Consider the following 14,720-nt stretch of genomic DNA (forward strand, 5'->3'; position numbering starts at 1 on the left):
GTGGTGAGAAGTGGACAAACTTAAGAAATCATTTTAAAATAGAAATGCAGGACTGGAGTCCTAATCTGAGGTAGTATAGTCTATTTATGTTTACTAAGAGTATGTGATCTGGGGACAGACTTTTTTAGGACCAAAGTCCACTTCCAATACTTACAGCTATGTGGCTTTGGTCAAGTCACCAAAGTGTTATAGACCTTAGTTTTCTCATTTGTAAAAATGTGTTGGGCAAGGCTCACCTAAGCCAATACACATAAAGCACTTAGAATAATATGTAACAATAGTAAGCCCTTAAAACATATTAGTTATCACTTTTTGCACAAGAATCTAACGCTCCGGCATAAAAGTGCACTCATTCATTCCCCGAGCCTGTATTCAGTGTCTACAATGTCCCAGTGGTGCATTTCCTCTTTGGACTTCAATTTTCTCATCTGTAAAACGACTGCCTCGGAGAAGTTCTCTGGGTAGCTTCCAGCTGAAATTTGGTTGGACTAATGTTCATTCGCACTGAGACTACCATGCTGATTAAGCTGCAGTTAAGGAGAAAGGGACTCATTTCACTAACCAGGCCTCTGTGTGTCATTTGTCAATCCTCTTCTGTAGTGGGAAACAGGGAATGGGAATGTAATTGATTCTACAACTCGAAGTGACTCCCTATTAAACCGCAGAGCAGGAGGATTTACTCTGGAGCATTTAATGACTTAGCAAGACTGTGCCACAGGATAACAAAGTTTACCTGGGCGAACGTTAAGTTTGCTTTCTGAGTTATTACAGCCCTCTAAACAAAGTGGTACAAGTCAAAGACAGAAAGTGAGAAACGTAACCAGTCGCTGTGTTGGTTCCAGAGGCTCACAGGAGGCGTAAAAGGCAGGTCTTCTATGGCTGAGGATCGTTAGTGCAGACAGACAGGTAGGGCTGGGAAACTTTTAAGCATGAAAGGTGTTTCAATGGATTTCCTGCTGAGTTGAATAATGTAAGCCACAGCTTTAGGGTATTAAAATAGTGTCTCTTTCTCTCCAGAGGCTGAGAAAAGAATGATTAAGAAGTACAAACTTTACAAGATGTAATAGTAGTTCTCTGCATTGAGCATTTACTATGTCCTACATTTTGGGGCTTCACATTTATGTTTAGTCAGAGCCCTTAGGTCAATCCTTCGAGTTAAAACTATACCTGATTTTCAGATGAGTTAACTAAGATTCAGGGAGCTTATGTAATTTACCAAGCCCATATGGCTAATTAGTGGTGCAACAGAAGACTCACGCTCAACATGATCTCCCTCCAACACACTCAGTCTTTCAGCTACCATGTATTTTGTTTAAATCATCAATTATTTTAATTAACTCAATTCATCTTTTACCAATAATGAGAATAATGTATAACTATTTTGGGAGGAAAACACAAAAATATCTATGAAAAACAAATCACTGATCATCTCAACATTTGATTTAATTACTGATAGGATTTTTAAGCATTTCTTTCTAGGTCACATGCCATCTTTCCTTAAGAAAAAAAAAACCCCTTATTGAGGTATGATTGACTTGCAGAAAGCTGTACATATTTAATGCATGCAACGGCATGAGTTTGGGGTAAGTATATACCTGTGAAACCATCACCACCATCAATGCCATAAACATATCCATCACCTTCCAAATTTTCCACCTGCCCCTTTATTATTTTCTTTCATTCATTCATTTATTTGTGTGTGTATGTGGGGGGGGGGGGAGATAAGAACACTTAACACAGATCTAATCTATTAGCAAATTTAAGTATATAATGCAGTTAGCTATGGGCATTATGCTGTACAGGGGACATCTAGAACTATTATTTATCTCGCATAACTGAAATGTGTGCGACCATCACTTCTGCATTGCCCCCTACCTCCCAGGCCCTGGCAAGTACCCATTCTACTTTCTGCTTCTGTGAGTTTGATTATTTCAGATTGCATACATAGGTGAGACAACACAGTAATTGTCTTTCTGCATCTGGCTTATTTCACTTAGCATAACATCCTCCAGTTCCATCCATGTCCCAGCAACTCTTGATGTACCAATGTTTTAAATGTTACATTTTTCTTTGACTTCTTCCATTATATTTAAGGACAGAAATCCTTTATTATAAGGAAAATTAATAAATATATCTATTTTCTACTTTTTTTCCCCTTCTAGATATACCTGGAATTACTCTATTTTTTAAGGGGGGGGGGATTAGAAAAGATCAGAATAAATTGGATGGGTGATACTTTTCTCAGCAGAGTGGTGCTCAGAAGTTCTTTCTTTCTGCCTCCAACAAAGGATGTGAGAATTCAGAAACCGGTACCTGGCAGGAATCCAAGTGTCAAGGGTGATCAGGAAGATGTGATGAAGATGAGGCTCCTTCCAGAAGATTTGGAAGGTGTGGCCACCTGAAGAGCCTAGGAGAAGATAGGATCTGTGATCTGACTAGTCCCAGGGCCAGGGCAGAATTCCCCTTGTCTCAGGCATGTGCCCAGGGACATCACTAACAGCCCTTAGAAGACTGGTAAATCTGGGATTGTACCTAGAGAAAACACAGCCCGGGGAAACATCACAAACAACACACTAGGATTAGTTACTAGAGAAGAGAAATACTGAATGTTTTGCAAATGATTGCAGGATGACAAACAAAGAAAATCCCTTTTCCTGAATAGCCTGTGTCTTTCCTGGATAGAAGTGTCTTTCTCTCTTTGTTACATTGCACATATATCCTCATGCAAAGACCCCCAAATAGGCAGAGGCTAGAAGTAACAGTAATAGAATGCTAACACGGCTTTCAGCAGAAATCTTCATCTGTTAAAATCAAGGACATATGAGGACCACCATTGTCAGCATAATTTTTGAGATTATTTTTATTAGCAGCAAACGCAGTCAGTCCAAATTAGGCAATTGGGCTTCAAGATCAGGGCACTGATAAAAAGGACTGGGATCAAAAATATAACTTGGTTGCTGGTGCAGCTTCCATGGAAAACAGTATGGCGATATGTAAAAAATTAAACTCAGAATTACCATATGACCCAGCAATTTCACCTAAAAGAACTGGGTACACACCTCAAAGAAGTGAAAGCTGGAACTGAAACAGATCTTTGCACACCAATGTTCACGGCGGCCAAAAGATGGAAGGAACTCAAGTGTCCATCAACAGACAAATGGATAAATGAGATGTGATACACACACAATGGAATATTATTCACACTTAAAAGGGAAGAAAATTATGACACGTGATACAACATAGATGAACCCTGAGGACATTTTGCTGAGTGAAATCAGCCAGTCACCGAAGGACAAATATTATGATTCTATGTACATGAGGAACCTAGAATAGTAAAATTCATCTGGTCAGAAAGGAGCATGGTAGCAGCCAGGCGCTGGGGGGAAGAGAAATGGGGAGCTGGTGTTTAATGGACATAGGGTTTCAGTTCGGGAAGTTGAAAAAGTTCTGGAGATGGATGGTGGTGATGGGTACACAAAAATGTGAACAGACTTAATACTACAGAACTGAACACTTACTGGCTACAATGGTAAATTTTATGTTGTGTATGTTTTCCCACAAGAAAAAAAGTAGATATACATATTTTAGGCTTAGATCCTTCATCATAGCAATATAGATCATAAATAGATTGAAATTAATAATTTAGTTTTAGTAAAATAACACAACCTGTTAAATTAACGATACAAAATTTGTATTAGTGGTATGAAATTTGTATTTTTTACTTAAAGATTTTATAAATTTAGAACAGCTATCCACATATTAAGTTTGTAACTAATTATAGGTTTGTAGTATAGTAAAAATAGTAAGAAGAAGTGTGACTTGTCATTTGTAGCTAGAAAATTAAGATTGGAGCCTAAGAATTGTTCAAACTGGAAGCACTATTTTATTGTTACTATACACAAAATACCTGATTATGCATACATCTTTGTTCCCTATTTTTTCACAAAAGACTTCATTTTTTACAGCAATTTAAAGTTTACCACAAAATTGAGAGGGTCTTTGTTAATTATTTACTGTTTTATTAATTATATGTAGTTCATCCATTGTGGTATTTTGGGTCATCTATTTATGTCCTTTGACTCTCAATTGCCGTTCAGGGATTTAAGTTGAAATGTCTGATATTTTGGATACAACAGTCCTCTGATTATGGTACGTCTGCCTGGGAAGGTACTAAACTGAATCAGTCAGACCGCATTGATGCTGATGGCATGAGTTACCCTAAGGGTTCTTCATCAGAAGCTGTCCCACCTATCGGGAACCCATCCTGCAAAATGTCCCCTGCGTAGTGCTTGTGAGTGATTCGGCTACAGCAAACTGGTTGTTACAAAAGTCTCCTGCAGGTTGCACCTAGAATTCTGACTGAGGTAAAGTATATTTGCTCCCCTAATTCTTTTCACTCTTGCAACCTACCACGAAGTATAAGCAGGTAAACTTGTCCAAGTGTGTGGGCCACTGTGAGCACTAGAATTTTAGAAAAATCCTGCTGCTAGCCAAGCAGAAGAAGTGATTGAAGTGGCTATTTAGAAGTGAGTTTGTTAGAGAGGTTAGTGAAAATGTGGCACTTTTCTTTAATGGCTTTCTTTTTACTGATGACATTGGAATAAGCCTGCAGTCCGGGATTTACTAAAAAATGTCGTAAAAAACAGAAGTCCAGACATTCAGTTGCCACTGATCTTTAGTCTTGATCGTGCAGGTGACAACTTAAATGCACTGGCTCTCAATTAAGTTAGTAGATAATATTCAAAATTCAAATGTGTGTTATTCTTCACCATAAAACTTACCCATTGTATCTGGGTTCAAGTCAACCTGGATCTGGGGAGACTTTGTTATGCTGTGATCAATAGCCAGAGCCACTGAGTTTTAAAACCAAATAAATATTAACCCTCCACTTTTTAAGAATTGAATGATACAACCAGGTTTCTCATGTGTCCATTTAGGTGATTAGTAGGTTTAACACTGCCAATTCAAAATAAAAATAGGTTTAAATCCTTACATATTTGAATGTTTGTTCAAAATCAAATGTACATTTCTTCTAGTTGCTTCTGCAGCTATTTATACCTAGACCTCTGTACTTTGTTTCTTCAACACCATGTGCTTTCTAATACTGTGCCAGAGGTTATAGATCATACAAGACAGACATATTCCCAGGGTGTCTTTACAATGAGCTACCTTGAGAGTACTCTGCTCCTGCACACATTAGCGGGTTGGCCCTGTTAGGCTGGTAATGCTTCATGGCTACGACATAGAAAATGGTATCAGGCACACAGTCCTGCATCGTAGAGAAGGAAGACAGCAATTTGGTTTTCTCGGAGCTGAATTCTCTCAGCTGTGGACTGAGCACAAAGAGCTTATTTTAAATACTGTTTTCACCAAATCTGATGAAGATGACTATTTAGAAGAGAGCGTGCTATCCACTGGCAGGAGAGGGGTAAAAAGTGAGGCACACAGCAGAAGTAAGTGTGTTCATGCTTTATTACCTGTGATGAGCTTACCTTTATTAAACCACAAAACCCAGAGTGATAACGGATGATCCATTTCCAGTGTAATGCATCCCCTCCCTCCCACCCTCCCTCCTCCTTTCTCCCTTACCTTCTCTTTTTTTCTTTCATTTTATTAAAGCAGATTTATCTTTTTAAATCATATCGTCACTTTGGCCAAGACACTAGTACTCTGTGGTAACACCACACGTTGCTGCACAAATCAAGACCTACAACAGTTCATGGCACGTGATCTCACAATGACAGAGAGTGATCAGAGATGCTCTTCTATTTTGAATTATCCCCTCAGTTTTTTGAGGTAGTTATTTTTCCTGCTTTACAGTTGAGTAAAATAAGACAAAGAGGAGTTGTGAAAGATCATACAGCCAATAACTGAAAGAAGCTTGGAATTGAATCCAGGTCTTTTTGCCTCTTAAACATGGCATATTTATTCTTAACTGCAGTGAGGTTTTCCTCCTTTCAAAGGTAGCCGGAATGGAAGGGCGACTCTGCTTTCTCTGATATAAGGAGAAGGATAAGAGGGTGATTGAGATATTGAGAAAATTTGAGGTGAAGAGGCAGCAGGATGAGATAGCTCATATTGAACGTCTTTTTCATCAAATTATAAAGTAGTATTTGTTACAGAAAGCAAAGATGGTAGGGTTAGAAATCAGAACTTAATGAAAATAGAAAATGCTTGGAAATAGCAGTGTGGATGCTATGTAGAATTCAACTGTGATATTTCATGATCAACTGGTTTTGATAAACAGCTAGTTGGAAGGCAATTGTTAACCTTCCAGTCAGGGTGGAAAACTATTTGTAATTCTGGTAGGATGATAAAAAGTTGAGAAGAGGTGCAGCTGTGGTCTATATGAGGGAGAAATGAGAAGGGTTTCACATATGTGACTGCAAGGGCATCCTTATGGAGATGTCCAAGTAGGAGGTTTCTGAATTACACAGGGAAGAGCAGGGTTACAGAAAGAAAACTATAAAAGGGTGAAGGGAGAAATAAATGATGTAAAATAATAATATGACAACTGATTAAATATATACCATGTGCGGATATATTCTATATGTTGTTTCTGATCATCCAACAACTGTATAAGCAGGTGTTCCGGTCATTTGGGAAATGAAATGTTGCTAAACAATCTGACAGTATCACACAGCTATTGATTGTCACAGACAGGATTGAAACCTGAGTGTGCAAGTGTATGAAGCCAGTGTTCTCTGGAGAAACTATATAAAGGAGGAATAGATCATACACTGGAGGAAGGGATGTTTCTATTTAATGAGTTGGTAGAAGAAGGAACAACAAAAGAAATCAGGAATAGAAGAGAATTAAGAGCCGGTGAACCTGCATATGTTAATTACCTTGAATGTGGGTGGTGATTTTTTCCACAACAGATATATTTATCAAGTCATCAAGTTGTACACCTAATAATTCTTAATTACCAAATATAGCTCAACATGGGAGAGAGAGAGAGCATGAAACTAAAATGTGAAGGAGACTTTTCGAGAAGGAATGTTGGTCAATGGAGTCTACCAATGTGTTTGCATTTCATACTTAAGGAATGAGAAGTAGAAACACAATTTTTCCATTAAGAAGTCATTATGGGCTGTGTTTTAGTTTCCTACTGCTGCTATAAATTACCATAAACTTAGTGGCTCAAAACAACACAAATCTATTTTATTACAGTTCTGGAGGTCAGGAGTCCAAAGTAGGTTTTGCCAGGCTAAAATGAAGGTGTCAGAATGGCTATGTTCCTTCTGGAGGTTCAGAGAGAATGTTTCCTTGCCCCTCCACCTTCTAGAGGCAGACTGTATTTCTTAGCTTATGTTCCCTTCCTCCATCTTCAAAGCCAGCAGCATAGCATCTCATATCTCTCTGTGATTCTGACCCTCTTGCTTCCTTTCTTTTATAAGGACCTTGTGATTATATTGGGTGTGCCTCGGTAATCCAGTACAATCTCCCCCTGGCAAGACCCCTAACTTATTCACATCTGCAAAGTCCCTTTTACCATACAAAGTACCATACTCACAGGTTCTGGGGAGTAGGGTGATTAGGACGTGGATATTGTTGGGGGACTATTATTCTACCTACCTTAGTGTGACTTGTTTGGTGACAACTCTTCTAGGAATAGCTCTCCTTTTCTGGAACTAGCTCTTCTCCTCACTTCATCCATATGGGCACTAAGGCAATGGTTATGTTCTTATATGAACTTTCTCCCTTGATTACAGTTAACTATTATATTCTGGGCACCTGATCCAAGCTGAGCCACACCTGGGAACCTAGAGGGAAAAGTCCACTGAGTTTCTCAATGCTGAAATACTCAAAAATAAACCTTGAGGGTTTTTGGAAACCATATTTTTTGCCACGTGCCCAGTTTGTAAGTTTGAAATGGGTGAGACTAATGAAATTGGCGAGCACAAGGAAGCAGAGATGAGGCACAGGGATAGTTCTGTGGATGCTTGAGCTCTTGCTCCTGGGCTTCCTGAGGTCTAGCCTATATTCTTGCCCTCACCATATAAGCTCATTTATTCATGTGGTCTGGTTGGTCAACTCCTTCATGAAGTACTGAAGTTTCTATCCAATCAAATCCCCTGTTTTGTTTAACCTATTCTGAGTTGGGTTTCTTTGCAACCAACACTTTCCTTATTAACTCAAGAGCTTGAGTAAGTAAGGTCTTTTAGAATGGGGGAAGCTTATTTGTAACATGATGATTAAGAGTCACTGTGGGCAGTGATTCCTTTTTTAGTCAAATAAATTTGGTATCTGTATATTGTTTCAAACCACATTTCTAATTTCCTTTGCCCAACAGTAAAAATAAGAGTTTTTTCTTGAAACCCATCCTTATAACCCTTAGACCTCTCCTTCTGTCATAGTACAAATATAGAGCAAAATTCTCTGAATGCTTCACAGAAGACCAATTTTCCTTTCTTTTTGTGAGTGAAATTTGATGGTAACAGACATCATGTAGTATGCCTCAATAAGCTTCATGATTTTTAGACTCTAATTATGAATTTACCTCTTTTCATCTTCCCCCAGCATCCCTTCATCAATAAAGTAGGTTCCCTTTCTCAATTCTCTTTTCCTAAAAACTTCTGAGGTTTAGAGATCTTATAGCTTCTTTTATAATAACAAAGAACAAAATTGCCCTATCTTTAGTAAAAAGAGAAGATTTAGATTGAGAATTCTTTAAAAAAAATCTTACATATTTAATTAGTTACCTTACATTTATGACAGCCTAGATGCTCAAGATTCTATACAGTCTTTATTAAGTCCAGTGAAATATAGCAGGAATTGTCAAATTTTCAGTAAATGCTTTTCTGGCTATAGTAGTTAAATGATAGAATTTTATTAAATCCATCCCTGCCCCCAAACTCTATGTGCAGAAACAGAAATATCGGTCATTATCTGGACAAATATTGCTATCTCCACTTTCTCTAAAAATCTTTTTGTGTGTGTGTGTGTTTTGCAAATTAAAGATTTTATTTATTTATGGATTATTATAAATCAGTGATTCTTAATGTTCAGAGTAGAGCTACTTGGTTCTGGATTTTTCAGGGTCCCTGGCTCAGATCAGCTCTGACTTTTTAAACTGTCAACACATTGGCTCATCTATCCATTTCTAAAATGTTTGGCAAGTACATACTATGTGCCAAATGCTGGGGTGCAGTAAAGAGTGATTTATGGTTCATCTTGCCGTGGAATTTATGATTAAGGGGGGCAGACAAACAAACAAATCCTAGGAAGAAGTGGGTACGAGTCCTTTCCAAGATCTGAAACTGTTAGAGAGCTTTAGAAACACTAAGGAAACCACACGTTTATTATCACTGAGCTGAGGATCAAGGATCCAAGGGAGACTGGGAAAGCAGATACAATGCAAAACTTCATCTTGCCCTTGTAGAGACCAAACATTCCAATAGTTACATGTGTGAGGACCAGGCAGGATGACCTCCACAGCCCTAGCACCTGAGGATCCTTCTGGTTCTTGGACACATGCTCAGTTTTCTAACTCATCTTACTGTGTTATCATCTAAAGTGATTAGTGTTGGGGGATAAATATAGTCAAGCTGTGGCAATTGTACGAGCAATTTTCATCAACAAGAGGGTAAACTCTATAGGGAAATATTATTTACTGTGGGATCTTTGGAAATTCACTGATTTTTTCTGTCCTTTTTCCCCTCACTTGTATATGAGAGAATTACTTGCCTCTGTTTATATCTAGGGGATACTTATAGCTCCAAGAGGACCTATCTTTAGATTTTTGGCAGTATTTCCAGCATAAAACCCATTTCAAAAGCTGGTCTTAAAAAAAGGAGAGGTATAAAACTGCACAAGCAGTAAGTATATGTCCCTTTCTCCCATGCCACTCCATTTTGGAGTTACAAGAAGTACTCTAATAAAAAGAAAATGTGTTTAGCATCACCTCACCCTGTGTTTCCCAAATTTATTTGCCCAATGAGCCTTTTTTTTTCCCCACATAGAATAACATGTCAAAATTATAAGGAATTGGCTTCCCACCGACCTCAATTGGGGATCTCGCCAGTGAGAGGCAGTAATAGGAAAGAACAGACATGCACTGAATACCTATTATGTGGCAGCACTCCTGATGGGAGTCGGGAACGCTACCATGAAAACAGTGACCCCTGCCCTCATCAAATTTATCATTTACTAGGGGAATACCAACATCATAAATTACACACAAAAAACATTTAAGTTATAATTGTGATAAAATTCCAATGCGATGAGCTTTCTCATACTATATATGTGGGGAAACATATAAAGGTGTAGTTGAATCACCATGTGTGCATGTATGTATGTGCAGTCTGATTTCATCCTCATTGTATCATCAGAAGGTAGATTTGATGATCCTTCTATGCAGCTCATTGAGGGGACTGGTCTTCTTAGGCTCAATTAAACATTTAGACTTATGCAACTATATAGGCCATATTTGACACTAAATATGCAAAAGGATATATAAGACAGGAACACAGCATGCCAGCAGAGAAGCATCATACATTTTTCTTGTATGTGAGACTAAGCAGCAGTCCAGCAGACAGCTCAGGTATTAGGAGATGTGATTCATCAGAAGGATGCAAAATGGCCTCATGCTTACAGAAGCCAACAGCTTTTGAACAACTCCACGAGAACAGTTTCCAGAGTCCTTGCAAGGAAGGGGATGCTAGTTTCAAGTCTTTACAGGTAGGGAAGTCCATACCTATGGCTTCCGCATCAGGTAATCATAGCATGTTTATAGTTCTTCCCTGTCCAGATGCAATTTACCATGCAGGATTCATTTGGCTACAGTTAACCCATGGTTAAGATTTCATGCCATAGGAAAAAGGGTTTTGCAAACTCTTTACCTACAAGGGCAAGGTGAATAATTTCCCTAAGGTCACACCTTTAGGAACCAGGAAGCAGTAAGTTATCAAGATCTGAACCCAGGTCTGTTCATTCCCGAAAGCGTATGTCTTTCAACTCTTACAGTGTCTTTCAGTAGGGAAGGACTTCTCTGAAAAAAAGCAGCAATAGATGAAAGTAAGAATAGAAACAGAGACATCAGTCATGAAAAAGACTAGGGATAATTTCTCCCCTGGAATAGGAGGGGAAGGAGGAAGAGGGAGATTGATTTTGAGAAAATTATGAATTGGCAATGTTATTTTCAAGATTTATGAGCTTTAGAGTGCCAGGCATCAGAACATCCTAGGATCAGTTTTATTGACGGGCAGGATAATCTCTCAGTGTAATGCATTTATTTCTAATCAACTTTAGTGAAAGTTAGTTTCCTAACAGAGGAATAAGTGGCACTAACTTAAAATTAGAAGTTATAAACCTGATTACATAAACAGTAGTTCAACAGTTTCAATTTTCTAGTTTCTTTCCTATGTGAATGAATACCACAAGCCTTTCACATTACCAGTTGTAAATATTTGGTAAAAACTATCTCAACAACAGAGATTGTTTCGATGTTCAGTATGATTTACAATGTCACTGGGCAAAATAAAATACTGGAGCTAACATAATTCATTTGGTTTAGAGCCAAGGAGAAAGGAAGCACATATAAAGGAAACTCTCCTTTAAAAAGTAGTAATATTATGTAGTCATCTTGAGCTAGTGGAGTGGAGGCTGTCCATTTAGGAGAGTAAGAATCTGTTTTGTCAGATTTGGTGCTTTTTTTGGGCACTGAGATGGAACATGCCCCACGAATGCTATTGCGTCTGTCGGTGGATTGCCCAAAATGCTCATGCTTTTTTCTGTATGTTGTTATCTCAGCAGAGTTTCAATTGAGGAAATTAAATGTGTGCAGTGGTTTAATGGAAAACAGAGGTGTTTAAAAATGCTGAAATGGGTGTACTCAAACATGGCTCGGTTTAAAATGAAACTGCAGCAGTTTTCAAAATGGGATTCTTACTCTATTAAAATGCAAATAAACAATGTCTTGTTTTCTTTATTTCTGTCTTTATTTCTATGTCAGGTCTTGTCATTGTCAAGACATGATTTTCTTTTCTACGCTGAAATTTGTTAACAGATTCTAAAAGTATCACCTTCTTATTATGTGCAGCAGGGACCTGGTCAGATGAAATTTAAAGACTGATTTTTTTTTTTTTTTTTAGTTACAAATAAACAGAGGAGATTCCTAAAAGAACTAGAAACCCCTGGTGAGAAAGAAGTGAAGCCTCCAAAATCTAAAAACGTGGCTTTCTCTGAGAATTGATAGCAGTCTGCTGGATTAGGCTTTTAGGTGATTCCTCTCTACATTTTACTGTATCTCAACTCCCCAAAATTAAGTGGAGAAGTGGAATTTGTCTTTGATGATTGTACAACTTCACAGCAACTAAAATTAGTTTCCATTCCTATACTCATTTTTTTTTTTTTAACTCAAGATATCCTGTTTGTATCTAGATGACCCAATTCAGTTCACTGTGGTTGTTTTATTCTTCTTTCTAGATGGCTGGAAGCACTGAACTAGGTGTTAGAAACTGGCAAGTGAGGGTGTGTAACTTCTGAGTCTAGACTTCCCTGACTTGCCCTCCAACACTCCTACTGCTCTCTGAGTCCGAAGCTGAGGCCGAGATGCCACCCTAACTGCTAGTTGTGGCCACTCTGTTTCCTTGCGAGAGCCTCACCCATGTCAACTTTCTCATTTTAGTCTTCTTTTACAGTTCAGCAACTTTGCTGGTAGATTTTAAAACTGATTAACTGGAGTTAATTTCCAGAAACAGCTACTTAACAGTGTACTAGAAGAATCTTCCAAAATATATCCCTTAATGTTTCTGTAACCATTATCAGAAGGAATCATAATGAGTCTAGATGAGTCTAGAACATGGTGCAAAATTTTCTAGACTCATTTGTTGGTGCACATGACATCTATCTCAGATGCGTATTTTGGAGTCTCTCTCTCCCCTCTTTCTCCCTCCCCCCTCATCCTCCATGTTTCTCTTTGCATTTTCTACTATGATGCTGTCCCTCCAAGATTCTGACTGCATTCTTTAAAGGATAAGCAAGGTTCTTCTGTTTCTGTTATTGAAGCAGAAAAGGCAACAGATTATTCTGGCCCTTACAATGAGTATGATGGGGAAATTTAGATCTTCACATTTTCCAGAGGGAATCAGCTATAAAAACACCAAAACTTTATCTTGCTACTTTTGACTGCCTCTCTTAGCTACTTAGTATCCATTATAAAGCAAACTGGATCTCCCTCTCCTTTTCTCCCTCCTTCCCTTCCTCTTTCCCTCTCCCTCCCTCTCTCTCTCTCTCTCTCTCTGACTCTTACTTGTTTCACCAAACTCTTACTCCAATAAAGAATTGGGGAATAAAGCCCTGTTCAGACATATATCAAAATTATCCTTTATATCTGTTATCTATTACCATGTAACAAACTATCCCAAAGCTTAAGGGTACAAAACAAACACTATTTTCTTATGCTCCCAGGTTCTGTGAATCAGAAGTTTAGAAAGGGTACAGTGGGTATAGTTTGTCTCTACAATATTTGGGCCATAGTTGGGAAGACCCAGATGGCTGTGAGTGACTTGAATGTCTGGGGGGTTGGAATCATCTGGAGACTTCTGGATGATTCTCTTGGTGGTTTGGGCTTCTTCATGGCATGAAGACTTAAAGGTAGTCAAACTTGGAGCTTGGGTCTCCAAAAGCAAGTGTTCCAATGAAACGAGGGCAAATTGCATGGTTTTATATGAACTATCCTCAGAAATCATTTGGTGTTATGTCCATTGTAGTCTCTGATGGTAGCAGTCACAATTCCACCTAAATTGTCAAGGGGAAGGGGCATAGACACTATCTCTTGATGGGTGGAGTGTTGAAGAATTTGTGTCCATGTTCTAACACTACCACACTCTTATTTTTAAAGGGTTTATTTCCTTATTTTGGCTTCCTCCTTATTGATTAGATCAGCCAACCTCTTCCTAACAACCAGACAAGGCATGAGTATACATTTAAAAAAAGGTCTCCATTAATTTATTTGCAGAATAATCCATTCTTTCAACTTCCATCCAGTTTTCTTTGGGCCAACTTTGAGAATCTTGACTTTATTTCCCTCTCTAGCACTTAGAATGATAAAATCATTAAGCAGCAGCTTGGGGGAAACTGTTTACTGGGAGTTGGTTGTCTGCCCCACTAGTCAGTCATAATATCTCTCCAAAGACCCAGACAGACATGGCTGAAATGACAAGACCTCAACATTTAGAGTCTTGCTTTAATAACTTTATCTCTTTTAAGTGGGAATCTTATAGAGCTCGTCTTAATAAAATGTTAAAAAAATATGAAATTACAGGCATACCTCATTTTATTGAGCTTTGCTTTATTGCACTTTGGAGATACTGCAGGTGTTTTTTTGTTTGTTTGTTTGTTTGTTTTTTACAAATTGAAGGTTGCTGGCAACCCTGCATTGAGCAAGTCTATTGGCACCATTTTTCCCAACAGCATTTCTCACTTTGTGTTTTTGTGTCACATTTTGGTAATTCTGGCAATATTTCAAACTTTTTCATTATTATATTTTTATAGTGATCTATGATGAGTAATCTTTGGTGTTACTATTGTAACTGTTTTGGGGCACCACAATCTGTACCCATATAAGATGGTGAACCTCATCTGTAAAGGTTGTGTGCATGCTGACTGCTCCATCCACTGACCATTCCCCCATCTCTCTTCCTCTCTTCAAGCCTCCTTAGTGCCTGAAACACAGCAATATTGAAATTAAGCCAAAAAATAACCCTATACTGGCT

The sequence above is a fragment of the Mirounga leonina genome, unplaced genomic scaffold (assembly GCF_011800145.1).
Source record: "Mirounga leonina isolate KUSES-001 unplaced genomic scaffold, KU_Mleo_1.0 Mir_126, whole genome shotgun sequence".
Classification (NCBI taxonomy): Eukaryota; Metazoa; Chordata; class Mammalia; order Carnivora; family Phocidae; genus Mirounga; species Mirounga leonina.